Source organism: Marmota flaviventris, chromosome 2, assembly GCF_047511675.1.
Source record: "Marmota flaviventris isolate mMarFla1 chromosome 2, mMarFla1.hap1, whole genome shotgun sequence".
Classification (NCBI taxonomy): Eukaryota; Metazoa; Chordata; class Mammalia; order Rodentia; family Sciuridae; genus Marmota; species Marmota flaviventris.
This window is the reverse complement of record NC_092499.1, coordinates 31,595,403-31,606,881: the sequence shown is the minus strand read 5'-3', so window position 1 is coordinate 31,606,881 and position 11,479 is coordinate 31,595,403. Positions and strand designations below refer to the sequence as shown.

The 11,479-nt window shown below is 40.3% G+C and overlaps 1 protein-coding gene across 8 annotated transcripts in view; it reads left to right on the top strand.

The window, feature by feature from the left end:
- Positions 1 to 6,178: 6,178 nt before the first annotated feature.
- Sipa1l1 (signal induced proliferation associated 1 like 1) overlaps positions 6,179 to 11,479 on the top strand; it is a 364,872-nt gene continuing 359,571 nt past the window's right edge. For 7 of the 8 annotated variants that reach the window (XM_071607707.1, XM_071607706.1, XM_071607705.1 and 4 more), the window contains exons 1-2: positions 6,179 to 6,257; positions 6,833 to 6,890. The gene's annotated coding sequence lies outside the window, so the exon portion shown is untranslated. Of the gene's footprint in view, positions 6,258 to 6,832; positions 6,891 to 6,994; positions 7,247 to 11,479 lie in introns of those variants that run through there. The other variant, XM_071607703.1, reaches the window with a different exon arrangement.

The following is an 11,479-nucleotide window of genomic DNA, read 5'->3' as shown; positions in this document are numbered from 1 at the left end:
CTCAAGTTCAAGAGTCTAATAGACCACCATACAATAATCATGGGAGACTTCAACACACCTCTCTCGCTACTGGACAGATCTTCCAAACAAAAGTTGAATAAGGAAACTATAGAACTCAATAACACAATTAATAACCTAGACTTAATTGACATATATAGAATATACCACCCAACATCAAGCAGTTACACTTTTTTCTCAGCAGCACATGGATCCTTCTCAAAAATAGATCATATATTATGTCACAGGGAAACTCTTAGACAATACAAAGGAGTAGAGATAATACCATGCATCCTATCTGATCATAATGGAATGGAACTGAAAATCAACGATAAAAGAAGGAAGGAAAAAGAATACATCACTTGGAGAATGAACAATAGGTTACTGAATGATCAATGGGTTATAGAAGACATCAAGGATGAAATTAAAAAATTCTTAGAGATTAATGAAAACACAGACACAACATATCGGAATCTATGGGACACATTGAAAGCAGTTCTAAGAGGAAAATTCATTGCTTGGAGTTCATTCCTTAAAAAAAGAAAAAACCAACAAATAAATGATCTCATACTTCATCTCAAAATCCTAGAAAAAGAAGAGCAAAACAACAGCAAAAGAAGTAGAAGGCAAGAAATAATTAAAATCAGAGCTGAAATTAATGAAATCGAAACAAAAGAAACAATTGAAAAAATTGACAAAACTAAAAGTTGGTTCTTTGAAAAAATAAACAAAATCGACAGACCCTTAGCCATGCTAGCGAAGAGAAGAAGAGAGAGAACTCAAATCACTAACATACGGGATGAAAGAGGCAATATCACAACAGACACTTCAGAAATACAGAAGATAATCAAAAATTATTTTGAATCCTTATACTCCAATAAATTAGAAGATAGTGAAGGCATAGATAAATTTCTTAAGTCATATGATCTGCCCAGATTGAGTCAGGAGGATGTAGACAACCTAAACAGACCAATATCAATTGAGGAAATAGAAGAAACCATCAAAAGACTACCAACTAAGAAAAGCCCAGGACCGGATGGGTATACAGCAGAGTTTTACAAAACCTTTAAAGAGGAACTAATACCAATACTTTTCAAGCTACTTCGGGAAATAGAAAAAGAGGGAGAACTTCCAAATTCATTCTACGAGGCCAACATCACCCTGATACCTAAACCAGACAAAGACACTTCAAAGAAAGAAAACTACAGACCAATATCTCTAATGAACCTAGATGCAAAAATCCTCAATAAAATTCTGGCGAATCGGATACAAAAACATATCAAAAAAATTGTGCACCATGATCAAGTAGGATTCATCCCTGGGATGCAAGGCTGGTTCAATATACGGAAATCAATAAATGTTATTCACCACATCAATAGACTTAAAAATAAGAACCATATGATCATCTCGATAGATGCGGAAAAAGCATTCGACAAAGTACAGCATCCCTTTATGTTCAAAACTCTAGAAAAACTAGGGATAACAGGAACATACCTCAATATTGTAAAAGCAATCTATGCTAAGCCTCAGGCTAGCATCATTCTGAATGGAGAAAAATCGAAGGCATTCCCTCTAAAATCTGGAACAAGACAGGGATGCCCTCTCTCACCACTTCTGTTCAACATAGTTCTCGAAACACTGGCCAGAGCAATTAGACAGACGAAAGAAATTAAAGGCATCAAAATAGGAAAAGAAGAACTTAAATTATCACTATTTGCAGATGATATGATTCTATACCTAGCAGACCCAAAAGGCTCTACAAAGAAACTATTAGAGCTAATAAATGAATTCAGCAAAGTGGCAGGATATAAAATCAACACGCATAAATCAAAGGCATTCCTGTATATCAGCGACAAATCCTCTGAAATGGAAATGAGGACAACCACTCCATTCACAATATCTTCAAAAAAAATAAAATACTTGGGAATCAACCTAACAAAAGAGGTGAAAGACTTATACAATGAAAACTACAGAACCCTAAAGAGAGAAATAGAAGAAGATCTTAGAAGATGGAAAAATATACCCTGTTCATGGATAGGCAGAACTAACATCATCAAAATGGCGATATTACCAAAAGTTCTCTATAGGTTTAATGCAATGCCAATCAAAATCCCAACGGCATTTCTTGTAGAAATAGAGAAAGCAATCATGAAATTCATATGGAAAAATAAAAGACCCAGAATAGCAAAAACAATGCTAAGCAGGAAATGTGAATCAGGCAGTATAGCGATACCAGACTTCAAACTATATTACAGAGCAATAGTAACAAAAACAGCATGGTACTGGTACCAAAACAGGCGGGTGGACCAATGGTACAGAATAGAGGACACAGAAACCAATCCACAAAACTACAACTATCTTATATTTGATAAAGGGTCTAAAAGCATGCAATGGAGGAAGGATAGCATCTTCAACAAATGGTGCTGGGAAAACTGGAAATCCATATGCAACAAAATGAAACTGAATCCCTTTCTCTCGCCATGCACAAAAGTTAATTCAAAATGGATCAAGGAGCTTGATATCAAATCAGAGACACGCCGTCTGATAGAAGAAAAAGTTGGCTACGATCTACATACGGTGGGGTCGGGCTCCAAATTCCTCAATAGGACACCCATAGCACAAAAGTTAATAACTAGAATCAACAAATGGGACTTACTCAAACTAAAAAGTTTTTTCTCAGCAAAAGATACAATAAGAGAGGTAAATAGAGAGCCTACATCCTGGGAACAAATCTTTACTCCTCACACTTCAGATAGAGCCCTAATATCCAGAGTATACAAAGAACTCAAAAAATTAGACAATAAGAGAACAAACAACCCAATCAACAAATGGGCCAAGGACCTGAACAGACACTTCTCAGAGGAGGACATACAATCAATCAACAAGTACATGAAAAAATGCTCACCATCTCTAGCAGTCAGAGAAATGCAAATCAAAACCACCCTAAGATACCATCTCACTCCAGTTAGATTGGCAGCCATTATGAAGTCAAACAACAACAAGTGCTGGAGAGGATGTGGGGAAAAGGGTACACTTGTACATTGCTGGTGGGACTGCAAATTGGTGCAGCCAATTTGGAAAGCAGTATGGAGATTTCTTGGAAAGCTGGGAATGGAGCCACCATTTGACCCAGCTATTCCCCTTCTCGGTCTATTCCCTAAAGACCTAAAAAGAGCATGCTACAGGGACACTGCTACATCGATGTTCATAGCAGCACAATTCACAATAGCTAGACTGTGGAACCAACCTAGATGCCCTTCAATGGATGAATGGATAAAAAAAATGTGGCATTTATACACAATGGAGTATTACTCTGCATTAAAAAATGACAAAATCATAGAATTTACAGGGAAATGGATGGCATTAGAGCAGATTATGCTAAGTGAAGCTAGCCAATCCCTAAAAAACAAATGCCAAATGTCTTCTTTGATATAAGGAGAGTAACAAAGAACAGAGTAGGGTCGAAGAGCATGAGAAGAAGATTAACATTAAACAGGGATGAGAGGTGGGAGGGAAAGGGAGAGAGAAGGGAAAAAGCATGGAAACGGAAGGAGACCCTCAGAGTTATACAAAAGTACATACAAGAAGAAGTGAGGGGAAGGGGAAAAATAATACAAGGGGGACAAACGAATGTCAGTAGAGGGGGCAGAGAGAGAAGAGGGGAGGGGAGGGGAGGGGAGGGGTGATAGTAGAGGATAGGAAAGGCAGCAGAATACAACAGACACTAGTATGGCAATATGTAAATCAATGGATGTGTAACTGATGTGATTCTGCAATCTGTATATGGGGTAAAAATGGGAGCTCATAACCCACTTGAATCAAATTGTGAAATATGATATATCAAGAACTATGTAATGTTTTGAACAGCCAACAATAAAAAATTAAAAAAAAAAAAAAAGAAAAAGTTAATAGATTTGGCTAGCAGTGGGGTCAATTGTTTCAAAAGGCTGCCTGGGAGTCATAAAACAGGTGGCCTTGAGATTGTGCTTTGTTGGTGGATACAGATTAACCTCTATCCTTTAACAGCAAAACTGTTAAAAGTTAAATGAGCAACAACTAATTTATAATATCAAGGTATGTTATGAACAATTGATCCTTACAACAGATTCATAGGACTGATGGTAATGTTCCATTGTGTTTCTTTGTAAAAAAAAAAAAATGTGGGGGCTGGGGATGTGGTTCAAGTGGTAGCATGCTCATCTAGCATGCATGAAGCACTGGGTTTGAGTCCCAGCACCACATAAAAATAAAAAGTAAAGATATTGTGTCCACTTAAAACTAAAAAATAAATATTAAAAAATATGTGCTAGTAAACATACCATGTCTTTCCTTCCTTCCTTCCCTCCCTTCCTCCTTCTTTCTTATAGTTATCTTGGTGGAAGTATGGATGTATTTAGTTTGGATCTTTGGTATGAATTAGCATGTTTATTAAATAACAAGAAATCTGTTTTGAGTTAGTGTAAAAACAAATAATGAACAATGGATTCCCTTTGAAATTACCATAATAAGGTCAATATTTTGTTGTCTTTGTAGTTGAGAAAAGAGAAACTTAAATTATCAACATGTAAAAAATTGTCAACATGTAAACTTAGTGAAAATGACCTACTACAATACGAAACGTTAATTTTTAAATTATTTGATGTAAAAGGAAAATATCTGTTATTTTTTGGAAATTTTATAAGTCTAAGAGCTACAGAATTTTAAAGCTGTATTAGCCTAACATAGGCCACCTCTAATTTACAGATGGAACCAGAGACGTTATAGAACTTCTCAAAGAAACTCAATTATTAGGAATCAAACTCAAACGCTAGTTTCCTGACTTTATCTAGTGCTTTCATAAAAAAAATCATTCTACCACTTAAGTTTCTAACATTAAAAACATTCATGGCCAGAGAATTTAAGCTTGCTAGTGACCTGAAAGTCTTAACTGCCTCATCTCCCTGTTCTTAGGCTCATGTTTTAGTTTCTAGTTCTATGGGAATGAGCTAAATAATGAATTCTCCATATTAATGTATATGGTGGATCCTATTTTCTAATTGAGAAATAATTGAGATATAATTCATCTACTATAGAATCTATTTTTACTCATCCATTTTGAAATCTAAAGTTTAAGCTTAACTTCTATTCACAGCACTCATTTTTACTTGGGGTAAATATATAAAACCCACACAGAGAAGTTTTTGCAATTAAAAGAAGAAACAGGATGAGACAATTTCGTCTTCAACCTTAGGAGCATTTTGAAAAATAGATAAAAAGGAGTTTGAAAATGTTTAAAGATTTTTTTTTTTTAAAATGCTGTTTCTCTCTGCTTCTTCCCTAGTGAATAGGGATTTTAAGAGACAAAGATGGAGAAAGAAGGGATTAAAATCATTGAAAAAGACATGATGTGAACAGAAATGGGAGGCGAGTTTAACCGAGTTGAAAACTTGACTGCGGTGCAGAAACCTATATACCCTCCATGGTAGGACAAAAGCAAAGTACTGAGGACACATATGGACTGTTGCCTTAAATTAATACTTCAGACCTCAGTACCTACTATGTGCCAATTCTATGGAGAGGTTGAGAATACAAAGATGAACCAGACAGATCCTCAGGCAGCCCAGTCTGGTGTATGTGTGTGTGTTTGTATATATGTGCTAGTTGGAGGGTTGGAGGGAGGAGGATGGTTCAGGGGCTTGTGGGGATGAAATTATATGCAAGGTTGATAAACTATATATGGTGGACATTTGGAAGTACAGATACACGCTAGTTTCTAGTGCTGCAGAACTTTAAAAATTAGTCTCATTTGTCAGATTGGGCCAGATACCAAGACGCAAGTCTACAGATGCCCTCTCAGATACGTTTTAAAGTCTTCCTTCCGCTTCCAGCATTTGCCTTCCTCACCGGTAGGGCGTCGGGCACCGGAGGGGGCAGGTGCAAACTGCACCCACGTTTGCTGCCTCCGCTCTCGGCAGGAGACAGGAATCCAGGGCTTTGCCGTCGTCATGGCAACCAGGAGTTCCGCGGTCCCCTCCCTCCTCCGACTCCTTTCACTTCCCTCCGAGGCTGGGCCGAGCTGTCGCTTCTCTCGCGAGATTTGCGCCCAGCGCCGAGCAGCCCCGCGGTGATCTCACCCGAGACTTGGCGGGGAGCGAGGGAGTGAAGGAGGGGAAGGAATGGGGCGGGGAGGCGGGGAGGGGAGGAGGAGGGCGAGCGCAGCGCCGCCACCGCCGGCAACTTTGTGAACGAGTTCAGTGCGTGCGTGAGCGAGTGAGCGAAAAGTCAGTGTGGCGCCGAGTCCTTGGGAGGAGGGTGCCCAGGGAGGGCCAGGTCTGGGCCCCTGAGGCCGCCCCCCAGCCACTCCATCCCTTCCCGCCTCCTGTGGCTCCCTCCCCATTTCCTCCCTCACGAGTCCTCCCGGGCCTTCCAGCCCCCGTCGGCAGTTACCTGTCCCCTCCCCCACTCGTCACGCACCTCCCCTTTCTCTGCTCCCACCTCGGACCTCTGAACCCTGGACGCCCCGCTGCCCCTCAGCTTTTTCTCCCGGGTGCAGGCGAGGGTGGAATGAGGGCTGCTGAGCTTTGGGGGTGGCGCGAACCGGGGCCCGGGCGCCTAGACAATAGTTGATGCCCAGGGACAGGCACCTTCGTCCCCTACTGCTCCCGGAGGGCAGTCCCCGCCGGTTGCTCGCAGCCCGTATTCCGGGTCCCCCTCAGAGCCAGGCTAGAGAGTTGGGCTGGTTTCACCCCCGCCTCCCGGAGAAACCCTAGGCTCGGCACTCGGCGCCCGCTGTTCTCTGCATTGGAGGCGGCGAGTGAGCGCGCACAGAGTCTGCACGGTTTCTTTTTCTCCCCAGGGAGAGCGCGCGGCGAACGCGCCCGGACGCGCGGCGGCACCCCGAGGCGGGCAGAGCGGTAAGTCGTCCTCGCGTCCCAGGTCCGAGCAGGGAGAGGGGATGCAAAGCTATTGGCAGTCCTCTGTGCTGTCTCTGGCTGAGGATAGGGTCCAGGGCCCGGAACAGGACACTGGGAGGACACTTAAAGTTTGATTTTCTATTTGGTGGCGTGCTGATAGCGCAGCCCGGCGGGGACGAGTCTGGGCTCCACGGCACCCGGCGAGCGCGCACGCACGCACCTCCGAATCCACATCTGCACTACTGCCCGGCAGGCGCCTTTGCGAGAGGCAGGGTGATTTGCGACCCCGCCGAGTAACTACGCTTACCCGGCCCCTCTGGTCTCCAATGAGCGATCCCTCCACTTCGGTCACCTGGGTGAGCACTTTTTTCAGGTTGTGTTGGAGAGGACAGGCCGAGTGGTTAATCGTGGGAGAGGGAGAGGTTCAACTCGGGGCCCAAGGCTGTTAATTTCCTCTTGGGGTTCTTGGGGGAGTGAAATCCGGGGATGCTCTAACCTGCTTTCTTTGGAAGAGGTAAACCGTGAGAGGGCTGGAGAGGAGTGAGGGTGCTGCATAAAGAAGTTTTCCTCCTCGGCCTTATCTGTTTCCAACTTACGACCTCAAAGGAAATTTGCAAGGTTTTCAAATCGCAGCACGGCATTTTTAGGTAGGCTGGTTGCAGTTTCGTGGGGACTCACTGTGTGGAAAAGAGAGACACAAGGGAAATAGTTCACTTTTCAAGGAAGGTGATGTTTTACTCAATTGTTGGCCTTCGTTTTCGAAGGGAAGCATTTGGTAATGGATAGCTCCTAGACTGCGTTTACCTTAAAGATTTTATTTTTCATGACGGGTAGTTTAGAGGCAACATTCATTGAAATTCATACTACCTGCTAAACGATTGTATTTCTAAAGTGGAGCCAGTGATGCGATGCAAATTTCAGAGTGAAGGTGTCGACTTTCATCAGGTTCCAGGTCTATCTGGATGAACTGGGGTTGGCGTTTCCTCTATAAAGCAAGCCTTTCATGTTGAAACTCTGACTCAGAGTCTTAAAGCCATTGTTTTTATACTGGTACTCTGTGGGAGTTAAGTGTCAACTTTCTCCCGTCCCCCCACCCCCAATATGGAATGTCTTCCAAGGCAAAGATTCTCTTGATTCTTTTGGAAAAGTACAAGATTAAGTCCTATTGGAATTGCTCTCTGAAGCCAGTTTAGTATTTTCTATAAAATCCTGATTTAACGACTTACATTTTTTCCTTTTTTGAAAGCTGCAATTATGCTACCTTTACCAGGATGGAAAAAACTGATGGGATAATTTAGAACAGTGGTAATAGCAGAAGTCTCAGTTAAAAGGTTTAAGAAGTTTTATGGTCACTGATGTGTTCAAATATGAGATGACATCCCAGTTATTAACTAGAATATTATTATTATAGCATTTTCCCCATGAAATAAATTATTTATATTAAGACATTAGCAATTAAGAATGCATTTAAAATGACTTGGGTGATGGTTTGCACATAAATGGTTAGGAGCAGGATAAGATTTGGGGGGATGAATGCTTTGATATCACTGACGACTTATTTTCTTTTCTCATTAATGCTTGCTTAAGTACAGAACTCTTGAAATTGACTATCATTATTTTAAATTTCTCCAAGTTGATGGAAAGAGCAAGTTTAGCAAGTGGCTGCAGACAGTCAGTAGGTGTTGCTGTTGTTAGCTTCTCTGCAGTTCCTGGTAATGCTCCTTGTGTTTGGAATCATGATTTTAGTGCAGTGAACTTTTTAGATTTGAAATGTCAGGCAGTGGTAATGATTTCATTCTATGACAAGGTTGATTTGAACTCTTGGTAGTAATTCCAAAGCATCTACCTGCAATTATATATTGAGATTCATTTAACTTTTCTTTTGACTCTATCCTTTCACTGGTGTTTTCTGGCTTTTGTGTTTACTGCATTTTTGCTTTGAATTACATTTGTAATTTTGGTATATTCTCCTCAGTTTGATTTAACGGCTTTTAAATCACACCTAGCAAGTTATTGAAGTCATAGGTTGAAGATTGTTTGAGATTAGCATTTTTGTAGGCTTTGGGAAATCTTGGTTGACAGAGTTAAGATGTGTGTATGTTCCGTCTCAAGTTGCAGTTTGAACTTTAAAATAAATGGCGCTTTTTTTTTTTTTTTTGTATTAGGGAGTGAACTTGGGGCCTTGTGTGTATTTGGCAAGTGCTGTACCATTGAGTCACATCCTAGTCCTTTAAATTTTTATTTATTTATTTATTTTTATTGTGAGACAGGTAAGTCTTACTAAGTTGCCCAGAGTGGCCTTGAACTTGTGATCCTACTGTCTCAGCTTTTGGATTACAGGTTTGTGCCACTGGGTCTGGCAATAAATGACTTTTTTTTTTTTTGTATTGCTGGGAATCAGACCTAGAACTTTGTGCACAGCAAATTCTCTGCCATTGAGCTAAATCCCCAGCCCAATAAACTTTTTGAGTATCTCTTTGAGCAGTGAAATAGGAGCATGAAGACTGAAAAGGTTTAAGGGTATAGATTCTCAGAATCTATCCTATTTTGTGGCAGGTTTGTAGTGATTAATGATAACATGATTATGTGACTCTTATCAATTTTGTATTATTATTTCTACTAGCCCAATCATTGCACAAGTGAAATATGAACATCCTGAAGGTTTTCAGGTGACCTTTTCAGATTTGAGCCTGAACTTTTTAGTTAAACTAAAAAGCTGGAGTTCTGGTGGAGCATGCTCCTTTCTTTGTTTTGGCTCAGGTTGCAGAAGTTAAAGTCTCAAATAAAAAATATTTTTCCTCCCATAATATCACTATATTCCTAACCTTTTGAGATTTGTGGTGGATAAAGCAATATTTATTGAGTGCCGCCATCTGGGAGGTGCACTGCTGGTTTCTGTGATTGCATTGGTGAGCAAGAGTGTGTTCTTGACCTCCTGGAACTGTTGATCCAGTGGGGCTATTTCTAGGAACCTGTTCTGGTTTCATATTATAATACCCCCACATCCCTTTTAGGGTTTTGCATAACAGGCAATTATTTTTGAATTTTAACTTATTTAAAAAGTTTGAAATAATGTAGTCCATTTTAAGTCTGGGTTTCAAATACCATCTCTGCTATTTTCTGGCTGTGGTGATCTTAAAAACAATGAACTTCTTTCTGAACTTTACTTTTTCTGCAGCAGTGGGGCACACAACGTGTTTCACACCTTTTCTACAAAAATTATGTGTATTTAAGTACTTTTATTAAAACAGTAGGTCTGTTTGCATTTTTTTCTTTTTAATGAACAGATATATGGGTGGTTGAAACTAGAAAGTGTTTTATTATTTATTTTAATTAGGTATAATGATAGCAAAATGAATTTTGATACAATTGCAGCATAACTTTTCATTTCTCTGATTGTACACCATGTAGTCACACCCTATGTGCAGTCGTACGGTAACTATGTCCATCTCATTCAACCATCTTTCCTGCTCCCATGTACCCTCCCCTTTGCCCCATCAAAGTTCTTCCAATGTTCCTATGCCTCCCTGCTCCCCATTTTGAATCAGCATCCACTTATCAGAGAGAACATTCGGCCTTTGTTTTTTTTTGGGAATATCACTTAGCATGATATTCTCCAATTCCATCCATTTACCTGCAAGTGCCATAATTTTATTCTCTTTTAATGCTGAGTAATATTCCATTGTGTATATATACCACAGTTTCTTTATCCATTCATCTATTGAAGGGTATCTAGGTTGCTTTCACAGTTTAGCTATTGTGAATTGAGCTGCTACAGTATGCTGATTTGGGTATAGCTGGGTCAAATGGTGGTTCCATTCCAAGTTTTCTAAGGAATTTCCATACTGCTTTACAGGTTGGTTGTACCAATTTGCAGTCCCACCAGGAATGTATGAGTGTGTCTTTTCTCCCACATCCTTGCTAACATTTATTGTTGTCTATATTCTTTTTTAAAATTAATTAATTTATTTTAATTAGGTGTATATGACAGCAGAATGCATTTTGATTCATTGTACATAACTGCAGCACAACTTTACATTTCTATGGTTTTATACTATGTGAAGTCTTACAAGTACCTGGGGTAATGATATCCATTTCATTCCGCTATCTTTCCTGCCCCCACACACCCTCCCTGCCCTCCCTCCCCTTTGCCCAGTCAAAGTTCCTTCATTTTTTCTATGCTTCCCCCTTCCCAGTTATGGATCAGCATCCACTTATTAGAGACAACATTCGGCTTTTGGTTTTTTGAGTTGGCTTATTTCACTTAGCATGATATTCTCCAACTCCATCCATTTATTGAAGGTGTTTTGAGCATAATTTTTCTGTTTACAGATGAGGAGACTTGAGGCCTTTCACTTGAGGTGACTTGTTGAAGGTTATAATGATCAGGCAGTGATTTGAAGGCAGCCTTCCAGATTTAAATGTGTTCCTTTGTCTCCTGTCCCTTCCCACCCCCTTAGGGTCTCTTATGTTGAAGTTTGTTTGTGACCCTCCCCTTAAGTGTTCAATGCTTATTAAGTAACTAGAATGAGGAGAAGCAAACCTAAGAAAAAAACCAATTTACAATAAGGTTGAAAGCTTGAAAATGG